The sequence below is a fragment of the Megascapheus bottae genome, unplaced genomic scaffold (genome assembly GCF_031878675.1).
Source record: "Megascapheus bottae isolate mThoBot1 unplaced genomic scaffold, mThoBot2.hap1 HAP1_SCAFFOLD_216, whole genome shotgun sequence".
NCBI classification, from domain to species: Eukaryota; Metazoa; Chordata; class Mammalia; order Rodentia; family Geomyidae; genus Megascapheus; species Megascapheus bottae.
In genome coordinates this window covers 54,315-73,159 of record NW_028327578.1, presented here as the reverse complement: position 1 = coordinate 73,159, position 18,845 = coordinate 54,315, and the positions used below count along the sequence as shown (strand labels likewise).

The 18,845-nt window shown below is 38.7% G+C and overlaps 2 long non-coding RNA genes and 2 pseudogenes across 2 annotated transcripts; 2 read left to right on the top strand and 2 right to left on the bottom strand.

The window, feature by feature from the left end:
• Positions 1-483: 483 nt before the first annotated feature.
• On the bottom strand, positions 484-9,761 carry LOC150039617 (uncharacterized). The gene is made up of 4 exons (XR_016534301.1): positions 9,703-9,761; positions 7,668-7,721; positions 6,499-6,552; positions 484-516 (listed from the first exon to the last, which is right to left on the bottom strand). It is a non-coding gene; the product is annotated as an uncharacterized LOC150039617 (long non-coding RNA).
• Positions 4,600-5,165, top strand: LOC150039619 (destrin pseudogene; annotated as a pseudogene).
• Positions 5,355-6,013, top strand: LOC150039618 (DNA replication complex GINS protein SLD5 pseudogene; annotated as a pseudogene).
• Positions 9,762-11,812: 2,051 nt separating the features above from the next.
• LOC150039616 (uncharacterized) lies at positions 11,813-14,178 on the bottom strand. The gene is made up of 3 exons (XR_016534308.1): positions 14,123-14,178; positions 13,078-13,131; positions 11,813-11,863 (listed from the first exon to the last, which is right to left on the bottom strand). It is a non-coding gene; the product is annotated as an uncharacterized LOC150039616 (long non-coding RNA).
• Positions 14,179-18,845: the final 4,667 nt, after the last annotated feature.

The following is an 18,845-nucleotide window of genomic DNA, read 5'->3' as shown; positions in this document are numbered from 1 at the left end:
GAGGAAGGGAGGGAAAGAGAGAGAGAGAAAGAGGAAGAAGAAGGAGGAAGAGGAGGAGGAGGAGGAGGAGGTGGTGGTGTAGGAGGAGGAGGATCAATGCTGGTGTTGTATCCTCTAGCTGGAGATAATAGAGCACCTGCAGAGTAGTTTCTTACCCTGCTGGGGCTTCCATCAAAACACTGAATTGGCTTTGGCCACTACAATAGATTAGGAATAAGAAGAATTCTTGATATTTATTCTTAAGACAGCTAAGGTTTTAGAAAGGTAGCTGCAGATATTACATCCAATGCATCTTAGAAAAATATCAAAAACCCTGTATTGTCATCAATACTTCCAAGAAAGTTCTCTAATCTAAATCACTTTCCTTTCTTTGACTATACTTTCATGTGTGTCTGTACCTACATTCATGTTAATATCTATAAGTATACCTAGGTGAGTGGTGCATATATGTTCAGAACATACCCTTCATTGTTGTAAAGTTCATCATGTTTTGTTGTGGTATCAGACAAGATATCGCTGCAGGATGAAACAAAACACACTGTCAGGTATCTTCTAGACTTGATTACATATCCCCCCATATTTCTCCAATAACCATCAACCAACCGTACAAAAATGTTTTGTTCTACTTCTATGTATTTCAATATATTCTGTAGTTTATCTAGCTGTCTATTTCTACTGGAATTCCATCATGAGATGATAGCATGCAGTAATACAATCATTTCTTTTTTCCCATATATTTTTTGTAATTAATAGAAGGGTTACATTATATTCACCAGATTGAAGGTGCATCACTTCACATACATTGATACCCTTTCTCATGTCTTGGTCCCCATTCCCCTCCCCTCCCCCCGGAACATTATCTTGTTTTCCCCCCTTCCCTATCTGTTTTCAAATAACCAAATATACGTATATACAATATATCAGATAACAAGGTGAAATACTGTAACAATATGAGGTAACCAAGGGACGGCAAAAGAGATGAGAGATAACAGTACATTAAGGACAACAATCACTCATTATATGGCTTTTGTTTCTATATCCTGGAGGTCCTTTCATTTAGTGTCATACGACATGGGCTTATGTATCTAGGTTTTGTTCTATTGTATATCTCTGCTAGGGGAGCTCAAGGTTTCTACTGATTATGACAAATGAGGGACACCATAGAGCCTATGTTCCTTTGAGTCTGACTTACTTCACTTAATATGATTTTTTCTAAGTGTTTCCATTTCCTTCCAAATGGGGCGATGTTGTTCTTCCTGACAGCAGCATAGAATTCCATTGTGTATATAAATACCACATCTTGTTGATCCACTCATCAACTGAGGGGCATCTGGGTTGGTTCCATTCCTTGCTATGGTAACTAGTGCTGCAATGAACATCGTTGTGCTAGTGGCTTTAGTATGTCCTTGTTTCTGGACGATTGGGTAGATGCCAAGTAGTGGAATTGCTGGATCATAGGGGAGCTCTATGTCTAGATAAGTAGGACTGCGTTAAACTGCAGAGCTTCTGTATGGCAAAGGACATAGCTAGAAAATTAACTAGACAACCTACAGAGTGGGAGAAGATCTTCACTAACCATACAACAGACAAAGGCCTCACATCTAAAATGTATCAACAGCTCAAAAAAAATGAATCACTTCAAAACTAATCTCCAAAGAAACAACCATCTAGTAAACAGACGAACCAAAGACTTTAGAGCCTTCTCTGAAGAAGAAATATGAATGGCCTATGGACACATGAAGAAATGCTCGACATCTCTGGCCATAAAAGAAATGCAAATCAAAACAACTCTAAGGTTCCACCTCACTCCAGTTAGAATGGCCGTGATTGAGAAATCTAATAACAACAGATGCTGGAGAGGATGTGGACAGGACGGATCATTACTCCACTGTTGGTGGGAGTTCAAATTCGTTCAACCACTATGGAAAGCAGTATGGCATTTCTTCAAAAGACTAAACAGAGCTCCCCCAATCATTTCTTATGTGTATCTATTAAGACTTCCTTTATACTCTACAAAGAAAGCCATTTGTATAATTACATTGTAATAGAGAAGGAAAAGAACAATTCTGCCTTTGTGCTGTAAATATTTCCTTTGGAGAAAGCTTGGGGAGTGCTGGGATGATACTTATTCTGTGACGGTTGAGTGGAATAATAGGCAGATATGTGCTTCCATTGGCTATATGTCATCGGTTGAATCGGTTGTGGATTCTATGGAGAGGATCTAACATGGTTGGGATCCATCTCCTCATTTATGTGCAGCGGTGTCTGTTGTGTGAAATTGGGTGCATTGAGGCTTAACTGCCTTTTTGTTGCTAATCATTGCAGTATCTTTAGCCACATGAAGTCACTTTCATCTTGTATTATTTTCAAGTTTTCTTTGTTACATAGAAATACATTTTCATTTTCTTCCTTTTCAGCTCCATTCCGGGAATACCTTTTTCCATCCTTTCACTTCAACCTGTACTTGTCTTTGCTAAGGAGGTGAACTTCTTTTTGGGATATTTTTGTGCTGAAACTACTAGGGCTTCATCTTAGGGATTGGTTGCTCTTCCTTAGGTTTCTCTATCAATTCTGGTACTCTACCACTTGAGCCATACTTTCAGCTTTTTGCAAGTTAAATGGAAATCACAATCTCATACATTTCCTGCCTATGCTGTCTTTGAACCATGGTCTTCATGAGATCTCAACAGTATTGACCATTACAGGCATGAGACACCATTGCCCAGAATCTGTGTCGTCTACCTTGACTGAGGTAAAAAGTACCAGGTGTATATATTCATGAGGTACATAGTATACATGATTCCATAATTTCAGCAAAGCAGTGCCAATATATAAATATATATATATATATGTATAAAAACACACACATGGAGAATTCTTAGGTGAGTCTCCTGTCTCCTGGAATTTATCATTTGTTTACATATAAGACTCTTCTTGGGGTGGCTACATAAAGACAATCGCATTTGGAACAGCATGAGGTAGTGGTAGGCAGGAAGCAGAGGTGCCTTCAGAAAGTTCAGTGAAGCTAAGAATTCTACAAGTGCTCTTCCCTCTCAGGTAGTGTTGTCTCTATGTTAGGTGGGTGCCCCAGGCCTTCACAAGTTCCTTCATCATTCCTGATGGAGCTTCTCTCACAGCCCTATAAAGTCTTGATATGTCTTCACAGAGATGAAACACTGAACATTGAGTTTTTCGGCTGCTTTGCTTTGTTTAGTTGGTTTTGTCCTTCTAGTCCTGGGTCTTGAACTCAGGGTGTGGGCACTGTCCTTGAGCTGTTGCAATCTATCACTCTATCACAACCTACCACTATAGCAGCACTTCTGAGTTTTTCTATGTGCATGTAGTACCTAGGAATCAAACCTAGGGTTTCCTGTGTGCTAGATAGGCAATCTAATAGTAGACCACCCACTCAGACCAGTTGTTTATTTTTTTTCTTTTATTTCCTTTCTTTCTTAGTTTCACTCCCTTCCTTCCATCCTTCCTTCTTCCCTCCCTTTCTCCATCTCTCTGTCTCTGTCTCTCTGTCTGTCTCTATCTGTCTCTCTCTGTCTGTCTTTTTTCTTTCTTTCTTTTTCCTTCACCTGGCTTGATACTTGATTTTTGGGGAGAATGCGGTGGGCATTGGTCCAGAGTCTTATACTCAGGGCTTGGCTGCTCTCCCAGAAGTCTTCAGCTCAAAGCTTGTGCTATGCTCCTGGAGCCATAGCTGCACTTCCAGTTTTCTGATGATTAATTAGAGTCTCCTGGAGTTTTGTGCTTTGGTGACTTTGAACTGCAGTCCTCAAATCTCAGCCTCCTGAATAGCTAGGATTGCAGGGGTCAGCCAATGGCACCCAGTGATACTTGATAATTTTTTAATGAAATATATTAACTGTAAAGTGAGATGACTCAAGATTTGAGCTGTGGCATTCACAATCAAATCAAATGTCAGTGACAACATTGATTTGTCTTTTCAATCAGCTGCAGTTTGGAGGTGTAAATGCCCTCAATCCACCCAGTTTGCTGATTCCTTCATCTCATCCATTCTTCAGCATCATCTTGAAGCTTCTGTCTCAGATAGGATTCAGAAACCATAGTCCTTAGGCAGGAGCTCGATCCTTGGGATTAGAATTGTGGCCCTCACTTCACTTGGTAGAAGCACCATAGCAGAAGCACTCTGGCAGGATAATGAATACTTCTAGGATTTTATTTCCATTGTTTTCTGCCAAAGAGTCTTCAGAAAACAGTGGAGCCTCCTACATCCTATTACCTCCAAATAAAATAATTAAATCACTACTGCTTTGTAAAATTTAAGAGAACTTTAATCTCCCTGAGAGAGTCCACATGAAGTATCTAAGTGACAAATGTAGGAATGATGATTCCCTCAATAAGAAAATCACTCCCCCCTGCCCTCCTCCCCCTTCTTCTCCTCTTCCTGCCACTTTCTCCCCCTACTCTTTTTCTTCTGTGTCTTCATCTTTTATGTCTTCCCTTTGTCCAATTGTCTTTCTCTTGCATTGTAATGGGGATTGGACCCAAGAATTTGCCCATGCTAGACACTTAAATGACTTGCTACATATATCCTATCTCAAACCAAAGACAGAGGAATAGTCTGTAAAGATCTTAATGCCCGCTTCAGTGAGGAAAATGCTCTGAAGTCTAGACACTGGCCGTCTCCCTTCCCAGCCCTTCCAGTCCCTGTGACCACCCCAGCCAAGATGGCCTCTAGAGTGCAAGTTGCTGAAGTGTGTCACATTTTCTATGACATGGAAGTTTAAAAATTCTCCACTCCAGAATAAAGCAAGAAAAGGAAGAAGGTTGTCCTTTTTTGTCTCATTGCAGACAAAACTTACATCATTGTTGAAGAAGGCAAAGTAATTTTGGATGGAGATGTTGGTGTTACCATAACTGATCCTTTCAAGCATTTTGGGGGAGTGCTTCTTGAAACAGGTTGTCACTATGCTTTGTATGATGCAAGCTTTGAAACCACAAATTCTAGAAGAGTTGATATTTTTGTGGGAGCAAAAAAAGTCAAATGATCTGTGTGAACTCCATGCCATTACAAAGAAGCTTCAAGGCATAAAGCACGAATGTCAAGCAAATGGGCTGGAAGACCTCAACATGCTTGTATTGCTGAAAAGCTAGGTGGGTCATTAATTGTACCTTCTGAAGGGTGCCCTGTTTAGGCCATCATTCAGTGCCACAAATTAAAGCTTCCATGTTTAATGTGATCCTCTTGCTACCTAAGTAAAGCAAATTTACCTAGGACAGGGTTTTACTGGGGGGAAGCTGTCTTGTCATCTTCTAGAGTAAACTAAGATATATAAATATGTGGGGAAAATAGCCATAAATATATCTAGAGTCTAAAGTTAAAAACAAAATCTTGGTGCAGGAGTGCGGGAGTTGGATGGCGGGAGGTGAGGTTCCTGGTTTCAGAGAAGATGACAGAGGAACTGGATTTCATAGGGCAAGACTCAGTGAGGAGGTGGTCCTAACTCTTGCAGAGCTCATGGAAAGGCTGGAGCAGGCCTGGAGGTTGCAAACTTTGCTCCTGAACTTCTGGAAAGCAAGTGTGAAATTGTAGAATGCGTCACAGAACAGCTGGATCACATGGAAGAAAATCTCAAAAGAGCCAAAAAGGGAGATCTGAAGCTTAGTATACGTCAAATGGAGATGGAGAGAAGCCGTTATGTCCTTAGCAGCTGCTTGCAGTATTGACTCACAATGATAGAGAAGTTTTTCCCTCACATTCTAGAGAAGGAGAAGACAGGATCCTGAAGGGGAACCTTGCAGCCTTTCTCCAGAGGAATTGCCCTTCACCAAAGGGCACATGGCTCACAAGGACATTTATCTTAAAAATGTCACCTTAAAGCACATGCCTCCCAACTTACAGAAGGTGGACCTTTAGAGGGCAGTTACCAAACTAGATCCAGACTCATATGTGCTTCTGAGAGTAAAAGAACAGCAATAAAATAGTTTGGTAGAACCCGAATCAGATGAGCAGATGGATTGGATGAGGACTCCCAACACTTGATCCAGTATTGTTCCTCTGATTGCTTCTGGAGCAGTGCAGCTAATTTAAAAATAACCAAGTGTGAAGACACAGAACCCCAGAAAACATGAGAAAGCCTATGCCACTATATGCCTCAGAACACTAAGGAGCTATTGCTCCTGACAGCAGGCTTTTCTCCCATTGCTGTGGGCCAGTAAGAATGGCAGGAATGCTACACTTCCATCTCAGCCAGCATCAGTGGGTGGGGCCCTTGCTCTTTTTGTTCTGAATATGAGGCAAATAAACAAGTCTGTATACCTTTTCAAAATAAAATTCTTTGAAAAATAAAGAATAATTCTTTAAAAAAATCTTAATTGTGAGAAGACTTTAAGAACAGTGTTGAAAGAAATCTATGGACACTTGGATGCCAATACAGTGATCTCCATGTTTGCTTCTTTACACACACACACACACACACACACACACACACACACACACACACACACACACTGTACTTTCTATATTACATTTTAATTGGTAATCCACTTGTAGGTACTCTTTTGGTTTCTACTTCAGTTTTGCTAAAGAATAAAAAGGAATGCAAAAGAAACCATGTCAGTTTGGGTCAAGTTAGTTATAATTAATGTTTAACTAGCAAGCTGATCTTCTAAACTTTACACGTAGCAATCTACCATGTCATCTGTTCTAGAAAATGATTCTAATTGATCATATCAGGCCTGTGAAGACAGAAGATTTCAGCCTGGTTATAGTTCTGCATGCCTGTAATCAATGCACACTGAACGCAGGAGAAGAAAGATCATTCCAGGAGAGCTCAGAGTACCTTGAGACCATGGATTAACAGCAGCAGCAAAATGCCGAAAGATGTATTGTTGAACTTCTTATTTTTACTACAATAGGACTTTATAGGCTAGCAATGAGGACCTCAGAAAATAGTATTATAAAATATCTTTATTAAAAAGTGAAAGATTTATACAATCTGAAGAGAAACCAAACTACATGACTCTGATGACAAAATGCCATAGGAAGAAAAAGTATCGTCATATTCATAAAACTCTCACCATAATGTGGAATTAGGCAGACAGGCTCACAAGATGACCTAGGACTGGTTAAAGAAGAGCTTATGTGTGATCCTCGACTTTGCTCCACAAAGGATTCTTTTTTAGCATAAACTTTCAGTCAAAAAACTGATTACATATGAACCAATCGATTTTCACTGCTCATGTCATATTGCTACTTCATATGACACCATACATATTAGTAGCTAAAATCAGAAGATAAGTGAATTGGGTCACCATTTAATTAGAATAAAAATGATACGGCTTGAGATAAGTGCCTTCCCAAGCAGGCCTCTAAATGAGATCACATCCAACTTCCACTCACCACACAGCCATGTGAGAGGCATGTGTGACAGGCTGACCCTTCCTGATGTATGCTTCTTTCATTTTCCTAGCAGCAGTGGTGTTCCAACACAGGATCTTTACTTTCTGCCATGTGCTGCATCACGCCTGCCACCAGTCCTTTCATGGTGTTGGTGTTTCTTTGTGTCCAAGTGCTCAGCTCCAGCCATGTATATGTGCATACTTATGAGTACATGTGTCTCTACATATATATATATATATGTAAAAAATATAAACATAAACTTCCACTTCTACACTTGTCTTGGTTTATATCTTACCTTTCTGTCACATTGCCATCATCAGGTGCTGGACAAGGATCATGTGCAGTTGTGCTAAAGTAACAAAAACACCTATGGTCACATATCACATGAATACGGAGGAGTTCAAATTTTGGGTCAAATTCTGATGCAGGTCCTGCATTCATGCACTGTTTTTTCCCTATAACTGGTTCTCTTCTCACATTGATTTGAAATAAATGCAACCTTACAGTTTCAGACCATGAAGAAATACACTTGATGACACAAAAATGACAGTTAGCATGACTGGCATTCTGGGAGTGAGTGTGTTTCTAGTTCAGTGTGTCATTAAGGAGGACAGGTGCAAGGTCATCTCCAAAAGAGAAAACAACCACATTACTCACCAAGCCACCAAAGAAATTGGGCCTCAAATCACTAAGGGGAAGGCGGGCTCTTCGACTATCCATGACCTTCCTCACATCTAATCAAAACCTCCAGTTTTTCCAAGTAACTACAGTTAGATGAGAAAAAGTAGCTACAGACTCATTTCTGATCTGAAAACTTCAGTGTCCTCCATTCACATGCTGGGGAAATCATCAGAGTGACTGTTGGAGCAAGGAACTTTTGTGTAGTCCCTCTATTGAACATTTATTCCCATGTCAATCCATCACTTTGAAACTTATCAACCACTTTTCCATGCAAATAAGTGTGAGTATTAGGGGAAGGGAAAAATTTAATCTGAGACTATTAGATAGAACAAAATCTTTATGTTCATGACTTACAACTAAGTGAAAGCAGTGCTCTTAGCTTTTTGTGTTTTCTCCCTAATGGCCCTCTGTTTTCTCAGTCCAAATTTCCTCTTTCTTCCTAGTTAAGTTCCAGGTTCTCCACTCCTTGTGCCAACTTTTTATTGCCATCATTATAAATATCTACCTTGCTCTAATACTATGTGTGGCACAAGATCGAGCCTTTTCAGTGTGTAACAGACTTGGATAAGAACAAGTCTTGCATGGTGGCAGAGCAAGACACAGTGCCATTTTAGACACTAATTTCACAATGACAGGGCTCTGAACCATCAGGGATGCATGCATGATCTTGATCTTATACATGCAGTTCTGTGCAGACTCAGTAGCCTCTATTTTTGTTTCTTTTACTTTTCTGCACATAGGATCTGCTCCTTTGGTCCAATCAATTACAGACTCACAAGTTGGAAACGTCATGTTTTCTAGAGGAATATGTTACTAATGTTAACAATGTACTTGAAGCATATTGTTATGACTGAGTCTTTCTCCAACGCTTCAATGGTATTAGAAAAGAAAGTGATCCACAAATCTCTCAGGGGCTGAGATCTGAGCAACATGGTTCAAAGCCAACCCAGCCATGAAAATCCATGACTCTTTTGTCCAATTTACCACCAGAAAACCCAAGGTGGCGCTGTGGCACAAGCGGTAGAGCACTAATAGCCCTGAGCTGAAGAACTTAGGGACAGCACCCAGTTCAAGCCAATGGATTACCAAAAAATAAAAATAAAAAATAAAAAGTGAGAGAGAAGGAGAAAGAAAAGTATACCATAACCCAACAAATCTACCTACTCTAGTAGATAATGACGTCTTGTTCACGTTCAACTCACTTCAGAAGAACTCAAGACTTACATATCATCTAATATTCCCTGCTGCTGCTCCTGCTCTTCAGATAGGAATAAGAAAAAGCAGTCTAGAAGTAAGGCTCCCCTTCAGTATGAATGTGGGCCTTTCAGGGTTTAAGCATTCAAAAGAAGGAAGGATCACCTCTTAGCTACTGGTGCTAGGCCTACTTTTGGTTTCAGCAAAGGATTCCCAGGTCCCTTGCCACATTCGGAGTAGCTGACAGGCACCGTGATAATCTAAGAATTTTGGGTGCTAGTAGTTGCCTTCATAGCACACCATGAGCAAGTGTCTTTGGACAGGTTCTATCATTTCTATTGAGTTTCAAAACACATCATGATTACATTCAATATCGATAAGCAGTGCTTGTGTACCCTGAAGATATCATTGTGCAACATGAGTTATCACTTCGATGACAAAAAAAATCAACTCACCAACTACTGATGTCTTCATTGGAATGAACTATAACAGCTCTTAAGCCACTATCCTCACTGTGGACATATTAAAAACACACAATAATTAACTGGGAAAATGTGGGAATTAATCATGCATTTTTTCCAGAACACTAAGTTAGGAAACTAAGGTCTTGTGAATGCAACACAAAAATGCTGCCAAGAGAGCTTCATCTCTACCATTTTTGTCCCTGCCACTCCTGCCACTACTGAGATCTCACCCCAGAGCCCTGTCCTTGCTACTCCTTTGTTCATGGTATGGTGACAATTTGGGCCTATAATGAGATATGATAATCTAAGGGTTTTGGGTGCTAGTATTTGTCTTCACAGCACACCAAGAACCACTGTCTTTGGATCTGCTCTATCATTTTCTACTTAGTTTGAAAACATGTCATGATTATGTGTGATATGAACAGGCAGTCCTCTGTGCTCTGAAAAGCAATCATTTTCCAAAATGATTTATCAATTAGATGAAAAATGAATCAACTTACAGTAAATGAAAAAAAATTCTAGAATACAGAAACAAGAGCTTTACCTTGTGTGATAGTTGTTCTTAATGTACTATGTTATTTCTCTTTTCCTTTTTCCCCTTAATTGTTAATCTCATATTGTTATTGTATCTGAAAATTTACCTGGAGTATTACATATGTTTATTTGAAATAGAAGAGGGAGGGGATAAAGCAAGTTGATTGGAAAGGTGTAGGGGAAGGGAAATGGGATGAAAACATAAACAGGGCTATCAATGTGTGAGAAGAAATTCACCTACTATCTGAGGAAAATAAGTGTAAGCACTCTATACATGATCCCCAAAATAAAAAAAAATTAACTCATGCAGTACTGATGTCTTCGTTTGAATGAACAACAGCCGTGGTTAAGTTGCTGCCTTTGCTGTGGACAAATTGAAACATATAAAAATTAAGTAGGACAATGTGGGAAGGAATGTTGTATTTATAACAATAATAGGTTAGAAAACCATAGCTTGTGCATGCTACACAGATGCTCTGTCAAATGTACTATGCCTCTATCTCCTCTGTCTCTGCCAAAACTTCTCTCCAGTACTGAACTCTGAACTCAGAGCCCTGTCCTTGCAACTCCTATGGTGATGGCATGGTGATCCCTCCTACCTAAGGCTTGCCTGTTCAATGACACTTCCCCTTAGGATTTCACCAGAATGGTAGATGGATGTGTAGACTTGGGTGCACAGGTGTGATTCTGTCTACAGTGGGGGTGAACAGCCGAGGACAGCAATATGACGCCATCCAGAGTATTCCTTCTGGCAGAAGTCCATCTCCACTGAATGAGCAAAATGCATTGCATGTGTGAATGAGGAAGAAGAGATTCAGTGATAAACAAGAAAGTAAAATATTCCTGGAGCCCTGACTTGAAGCCATAGTAGCAGAGTATTGCCACTCTGCCACACACGTGTGGACATGATCGATCTCTCTCTCTGTGTCTCCTACCTCTTTCATTGTAAGCATAAATTTATTCACGAGACCTGTATTCACAGATGTGAGCAGTAAGGAGCTTGACATAATGCTGTGGAGCCATCTGTCTATCCAATAGAAATGGTGCCCATAAAGTACTCACACTGTCACAAACCTTACAACCACAGTTTTGAAAAGCTGGCATTAATGCACAATGAAAATAATATGTATAATTTAAGGTCTAGGCCTACAGAAAGTGTATAGCCATCAAAGAACTGGACATAGCCAACAGAATATGGAAAGGACCGAACAAACATGTAGCCACTTCGATCTGACACTTGTATTTCTTCACCTGTGAAGAAATTGTTATGGCAGGAAATAAATGCATAGGATTCTGTGTCTTTGCCATCAGACCAAAGGAACACAACCAGTTGCAGTAGGATCTCATACACTGGCAATGTGGGGGGTTTTAGGCGTTTCCCTTCACTGCTCCCTACAATAGCAAAACACTTTTGTGCAACTCATTTCTCATTTACTCATCAAAATGGAAAAGGGGCAATCTGACAGACAGAAGGTACACCGACAATATTTGGAAACTACCCAGAAATGATCAATCTGTTTCATAACATTTATATTTATGTATGTTTATCTACTTGTAGATATCTGACCTTTGCTTGAATTCTTCCGTCCCAAGATCTGGTGGGTCATTTTTATCCAAGCTAAAGAGAATTAAATTATAGATAATCAAATACCATGTGCAATCATAGTTTTACGTTTTCACTCAGTGTAGTAAGTTAATCTAAGACTAACAAATTTGTAGAAATCAAAACTTTTACATATTTAGCTAAATGAACAAAGGAATTTAATTTGGGGTAGGGGAGTTACATTTTATCATTTCAAAAGAAATCTTTTATGCATGGTCAAAGAATTTTTTTCTCTTAGTAAACCTAATACACTGCTCCCTACAATAGCAAAACACTTTTGTGCAACTCATTTCTCTATTCATCAAAATGAAAAAGGAATAATATGACAGACAGAAGATACACTGACAATACTTGGAAATTTCCCAGAAATGATCAATATGTTTCCTAACATATACTTATACACATTGATGTATATGTTTATCTGACCTTTGGTTGAATTCTTCTGTCCCAAATTCTGCTGGATCATTTTTATCCCAGCTAAAGAGCATTAAATTATAGACAGTCAAATACCAAGTGCAATCATAGTTTTACTTTTTTACTTAAGGTAGTAAGTTAACCTAACACTAACAAATTTGTAGAAATGGAAACTTTTACATATTTATCACTTCAAAAGAAAGCTTTTATGCACAGTCAAAGACTTTTTCTCTCTTACTAAACCTAACACACTGATTATTGGTATCATGTAGTTTAATTGTACATGCAACTCACTTCAGAAGACCTCAATCCATTATACAATCTGATTTTCAGCTTTCTAAGTCTGCTCTTCTCTCTCCTTCCTGTCACTAACTTGGCTGATTTCTTAACTGCTTCTCACCAAAAGACAAGAAACTACAGCCTAAAAGCTGGACTCTCATCATACCTGAAAATGAGCCTGTCTACTAAGTACCAGATTTCTAGAGAAGGAAAGAGGCCCACCAACATTTTCACCTCAGAAACACTGAGACCACCTCATTGTTCCTGACTGGGACTCTCTCCTCCATTGTCTCAGTACAAGTTGCATGTAGGAAATAGGTAAATAAGGTAGAGAATAGGTAAATAAGGATACGGTTACTATGTTTTACTTCACAGTATACCATGACCAAGTATCTGCTGCCTGACGCTATCATTTTCAATTTAGTTTCAATACAAGAGAAGGATACATGAGGACACTGATCAGCTGTCATATAGATTGGGTACTAACCTCACCCTAGAAGTGAATTTACACTCAGATGACCGAAAATTCAACTCACCAAATGTTAATGCTTGGGTCACAAACTGCAATGGCAGTTAATGCTGTGTCATCTCTAAAAAATAATAGAAAATCAGCCACAGAAAATCAGTTGGAACATTTAGAAGAAATCAAACTGTTTCTACAAGGCTGTGTACTAAAACCATAACTGTGTTCATCTGAGGAACATGCTCTGCCACTTGAGCTACATCGCCATCTCCAGCTCTTCTGTTCCCTCTAGCTATTTGCTCTGGTACTATGGTGTGAAGTAGGAGACCTGTACTTAAATGAAAAGCAGTATTTCCATTTTACAATAGAATGGATTTGAATCTCTTCAGGAACTTAAATATGGAACTTAGAAAAGTAAAGTTTTCACACAAGATAGAAGAATTGTTCCCCCTACCACAGTACCTAATGCCATCTTGTATGACTTTCAATGCAATGCAATTCAAGGGAGCTCAACCCGGAGGTCACAGCCAATATTCTGCTTCCTCTGTTCCTTCTATTCCCTTCTTATTTTCACCAATCGTGGATGTCTTTACTGACTTACTTGCAGAGAGTACCAATGGGTGGCAGGCCAGAAACAGAGAACTCTCCACTGCATTTTTGGATAATACATATCAAATTAAAACCCAGTAATGACCAGCCTTTACTCATTCATTCTGGAGGAACGGAGGGAGGGAGAGAGGGAGGAAGAAAGAGAGGGAGAGGGAGATAACCATCCTCTAGCTAGAGAAAACAAATTCAATAGAAAGAAGTTTCTTAACCTGCTAAATCTTACAGCAAAACATTAAATTGTTTTTGGCCATTAAAATAGATTAGGAACAAGAAACATTCTTGATATTTCTTCTCAGAAATAGCTAACATTTTAGAAAGGAACTACTGATATTATGGCCAAAGTAAATTAGAAAAATATCAAAGACCTTCAATTGTCATCTACACTTACGGGTCCCTAATATCAATTACTTTCTTTTCTGTGACTGTCCTTTCATGGATGACTGTATTTACATACATGTAAATATGCATAAATACACATGGGTGACATTGTATGTTTATTTGGACCTTACCCTTCATTGTTGGTTCCTTTGTCAAGTTCAGTTGAGGTATCAGATAAAATATCGCTAAAGAATGAAACCAAAATATATAGTCAGAGTCTCCAATGATTTTCTACATTTGATTACATGTCCCTCCTTTCTTTCTTCCATAACCCATTAAATATTCAGATTTTTGTTCCATTTCTATGTATTTTAATTTCTTCTATTGTTTACTTCCATGTCTATTTCTAGTTGAATTCCACCATAGTATGATAGCACATGGTAATATTATCTTTTCTTACATGTCCTGTTAAGACTTCCTTTAGACTCTGCCAAGAAACCTCTTTGAAGAATTACTACAGAGGAGTATTAGAGAAAGGAAAAGGAAAAAAAGAGAATAATGCTGCCTCTATGCTCTAAATATTATTTCCTTTGGGGAAAGCTTGGGGTTGCCTGGATGATACTTATTCTGGGACTGCTGGATGGAATATTCTGCAGATATGTGCTACCTTTGGCTCTGGGTCTTCAGTTAAATCTGGTTTCTTGCGGATTCTTTGGAAAGGATCTAACATGGTTGGGATCCATCAACTCATTTATGTTCAGCGATGTCTGTTGTGTCAAATTGGGTGCATTGAGGATTAGTTGCCTTTTGTTGTTAATCATTACAGTGTCTTTAGCAAAATGAAATGACTTTCATGTTGTAATACTTTCAAGTTTTCTTTGCCAGATAGGAGTACATTTACATTTGCTTCCTTTTGGGTGCCATATTGGAATATCTCTTTCCATCCATTCACATCAAGCATGTGACTGTCTCTGCTAGGGAGGGGTGGACTTCCTTCTTTCTCTTTCTTATTATGTTTCTCTGCAGGTACTATTGGGTTTCCTCTTAGGGCCTGGGTGTTCTACTTTAGCTTTTTCTATTAAGATGAATACTCTACCACTTGAGCCATACTTCTGGCTTTCGGGAAGTAAACTGGATAAGAATCTCATAGGGTTTCCTGCCGATATTCCTATTTAGAATGCCACTGCTTTGTTCCAGAAAGGATTCTATCCTTTGGTTGACTGCATTTGTAACATCTTGGGAAGTGTAGCTGACATAATGACTAGAAGAAATTCTCCTCATGACCTGTTCCTCCCTTACCCTAGCTGTTACAAAGAAGGAAGAAAGATGTACATTTGTCTCTCAGTAGCTGGGCTGTCATGCCTGTGTCTTAGTTGCTTCCCATACTTCTTATTTCACATTTTGACATCTGTTGGTGTACGCACAAATATATTTCTTTCCTTCATGCTGCCTTTAGAAATATGTGTGGAAATGTATATGTGTATATATATATATATACATATATATATATATATTCAGAGAGTCTTCCTAGATTTGAACTCACATTTCAGTGCTAGATCCCACATAACATTCTACAGACACTTCTTCCAGGATAAGAAAGTCTCATCATAAGGCACAACTATACTCTACATTTTCAGTCAAATAGCTACCTACTTTATACATGAAGTGATCAATTTTCTCTAACGCTGATACTTCATACTTCAGTATACATATAAGTAATTAAAATCAGTAGATAAATGAAGCTAGGTCATCAGTTTGATTCGAATGAAAGTATGTTGTTAATGATTACTAATAGTGGAACTGTCCCTTACTTAACAACAGTTTCTTAGTATTACCATATATGCACATGAAGGCATGTATCACTTGGAAAGTTAGAGTGTAAATTCTGCACCCACACAGATTTTACTGATTATTAAATCTTTTAACCATATGCTTCCTGTTGTTCATTAAGTTAACTACTGCCAGTAGTAAAGAGTAAATTGATAGGCCAGATACACAAAGAAGAAGAGAATAAAACTTTCTCTACACTTTCTCCAAAAAACAAAGGAGGAAAGAAACAAGGATACAGTAAAGAAAAAGAAATGTGAGAAATATGTCCCTTATGATCAAGCAGAATTTGGGTGATACGGACTAATCTCTTTAATGAAAGATGCCAATGGTTTTAATGGTTTAAATATAATGAATTTAACCTTGACTCAATGATACACTGCCCACTAAACTCGCATTTCATGAGTGAGTATGGAATGGAGGAATTTATTTCTGGAAAACAATCAAATGTAAGCAATGACAGAAAATTCTTGTTACGCAGTTAAAAGAGCAGCACAGTAAACAGTGGAAAAGTATCAAGACTGGCAGGAAATTTTGTGAACTATATCAAATAAACAACCATGGAAGCATAGATATCTCCTGATTTCTGCTTTTCTGAGGTGTTATTCCCAAAGAAGGAAATTAGTCATAAGTTCTTGTCTCTAGACTTTCTTTATGGAGAACTCAGGTTAAAATATATAAAACTAACAAAAATAGAAACCCCATCTTGTTTTCCCCCTCCTCTTCTCTATTTCAAATAAGTGTATTAAAAGGGGGGGAAGGGAGGTTAGACTACTGGTAGAGTGCTGGCCAAGCATGCAGGAAGACTCAGTTTCGATTCCTCTGTACCATGTACATAGAAAAAAGCCAGAAATGGTGTTATGGTTTAAATGGAAGAGCTCTAGCCTTGAGAAAGTCCAAGCACATTGCCCAGGCCTTGAGTTCAAGCCCCAGGACCGACAAAAAAACAACAACCATGAATAGTCATTGTAACAATATAGGTATATAGTGCAGGAAACTGCTCTTCTATAAAACCAACAGCATGAAATCTTCAAGGAGACATACACTTGAATGACATTAGATGCATTCTATCCATTGCTAGTAAGGAAAGATCAGTTAGACAAAAAATATCAATCAAAAAATATCAAAGTTTACTACAGTCCAAATTTGTTTAGAAGACACTTGAAAACATTTCATTTTTTAGCTGAAGAATATATATTCTATCAGAAGATCAGATGCTGAGCTACTAACCTAGTCTGAAGAAATCGAAAAACAAAATTGAAATCAAAAGTGTATCTTACTTTTTTCAATTCATGTGGATTCAACACTAGGCCTCGGCTCTTTCCGTGAGCTCTTCAGCTCAAGACTACTACTACCCTGTCCCTAGAGTCACAGCACCACTTATGGTTTTGCTAGTGGTTAATTGGAGGTAAGAGACTCACAGAGTCTCACAGGCCAGGGCTGGTTTTGAACTGTGATCCTCAGATCTCTGCCTGCTGAGTGGCCAGAATGACAGCAGCAGTGTATCTTATTTAAGGACATAGAGCTACAAAAATACTAAAGGTATTAGAGATTATATTAGATATGAAAGTTAACTGATAAGTAATTGATCAATCAGAGGACTGATAAACCAAGAAAGAAAGTTTAACTTACTTAAAGGAAATGGGAAAAAATTGATACTATTGCAAAACACACTAACTTTGATGTGGTAGTAAAGCTGATATTCCAGATGTGTAAGATGGAATAGTAGTCAGAGATAAGGCGTTGCCAGTGTGGGTAGAGGGATTGTGAAATGTCCCTTGCATTGTGCTGGTGTTTTATCAGTGTCTTACCTCCTGGGAACTACAGACAAATGAGAGTACCTTTTTGTTTCAGAAAAGGATTCCCTGCGACCTTGGCTCATTGTGAGTAGCTGACAGGCACCTAGGGATTCTAGGTGCTAGTTCTTGACATCACAGCACTCCATGAACCACTCTCTTTTGATCTGCTCTTCATATCCTGCTTAGTTTCAAAACACATCTGGATTACATATGATATTCATAGGTAGTCCTCTGTATCCTCAAAAGTGACCACTGTCCAATTCTGATTTATCACTTGATGACAAAAAAATCAATTTACACTAAATGAAAGGAACTTTAAAAATGGAACCAAGAGCTTTATTTTGTGTGATTGTTGTTTTCAAGGTACTATGTTATTTCTGTTTTCCCTTTTCCTCTTTATGGTTAATTTCCTATTGGGACTGTATCTGACTTTATTATCTGGTATACTGTATATATTCTTATTTGGTTATTTGAAATAGGAAAGGAAAGGAGGGAAGACAATATGATTGGGAGGGGGTGGGGAAAAGAAATGGGGAAAAACATGAAAAAGAGGAATCAGTTTGTGACAAGTAATCTTCCTATTACCTGACAAATGTAAGTGTAACCCCTCTATACCTTGTCACGACCAAAAAAAAAAAAATCAGCTCGCACACTACTTATGTCTTCATTTGAAGGAACAATAACAGTTGTTAAGTTGCTGTCCTTGTTGTGGACATATCAAAACATAAAAAAATTAAGTGGGAAAATGTGGGAGGAAATGATACAATGTTCTAACACTACTCGGTTAGAAAACTGTGGCCTTGTTTTTCTACACAGGTGGTCTGTCAAATGTACTATGTGTCTAGGTCTTCTGTCTCTGTCAACCCTTCTTTTCCTGAAGTCAGAACTCAGAGCACTGTCCTTGCTACTCCCATGATCATGGCATGTTGATCCTTCATGCCTAGGCTTGCCTGATCAATGACCCTTCCCATTAGGCTTTCAACAGAATTTTAGATAGATGTGCAGACCTTTGGTTTACAGACGGGAAAAATATGACAGGATAGCAATAGAAAGCCATCCAGGGTATTCCTTTCTGCAGAAGTACATCTCCACTGAATCAACAAAAGGGTGCACTTCATGTGTGGATCAAGAAGCAGAGGCCCAATGATAAGCAAGAAAACAGATTAATCCTGGAAACCTGATTTGGAGCCCCTTTATCTAAAGCACACATGTGGACACACACTCTCTCTCTTAGTCTCCTAGCTCTTTCATTGCAAACATAAATTTATTCACGAACCCTGTATTCACA